Below are 744 nucleotides of genomic sequence, written 5' to 3'. Positions count from 1 at the left end.
GGGAGGGAATAGAGGGCCAAGAGAAGAAACCCTCTCCCTCGTCTTGAAGTTATCCTGACATTCCTCTTTCCCACCCCGTCCCCGCCCGCCCTCAATATGAGCCCTCGTTTCTGTTTCTGGGCCTTACCCCTCCGCTGACTGGGGGTGGCTCCATGGCGTTGCGTTTGGCATGTCGCGCGGCGCGGGTGGAGTCGGCTGAAGCCGGGGGGTCACAGATGAAAACTTAATCCGCACGCAGGGAGCAGCCGCGAGAGGGAGGGGGAAGGGGGAGGCGGTCCTCCCGAGGTGGACTTTTCTACCCCCGGTGGCCCGTGGTCCTGCTAGCAGGCCCTCGTGCGACCCCCCGGGCCGCGTCCGGTCCTTGTGGCTACCGAACGGGGTGGACACGAGGCAGCGTGGACATCGGGGAGCAGACTGATGCCCGGCGCCGCCGGCGGACCGCGGTCTTCGGGTGAATTCCAGGGCGCGAGCGGTTGCTTATGGCGGGCCAGGGGGCGTTTGGCTCGCTGGGCGCGCCGCCGTCCGCCGCCGGCCCGGGGGGCGAATTCCGCAGCGCGAGGGGGTTGTCTGCCCGGTCGGTCCCGGTGACGGGGATGTCGCCCTTCCCCTGGGCCTGAGGGGTGGAGGGGGCGGCACTGGGGCGACTTCTATTGTGGCGGGAGGGGCGCGGTCACTGCTCGTCGTCGCAGCCCCTGCCCGGCACGCTTCTCTCCACCCTTCGCCAACCTCCCCGCCCCCGCCGCG

The sequence above is a fragment of the Frankliniella occidentalis genome, unplaced genomic scaffold (genome assembly GCF_000697945.3).
Source record: "Frankliniella occidentalis isolate FOCC.00 unplaced genomic scaffold, Focc_3.1 Scaffold19, whole genome shotgun sequence".
Lineage (NCBI taxonomy): Eukaryota > Metazoa > Arthropoda > Insecta > Thysanoptera > Thripidae > Frankliniella > Frankliniella occidentalis.
This window is presented reverse-complemented; position numbering follows the sequence as displayed.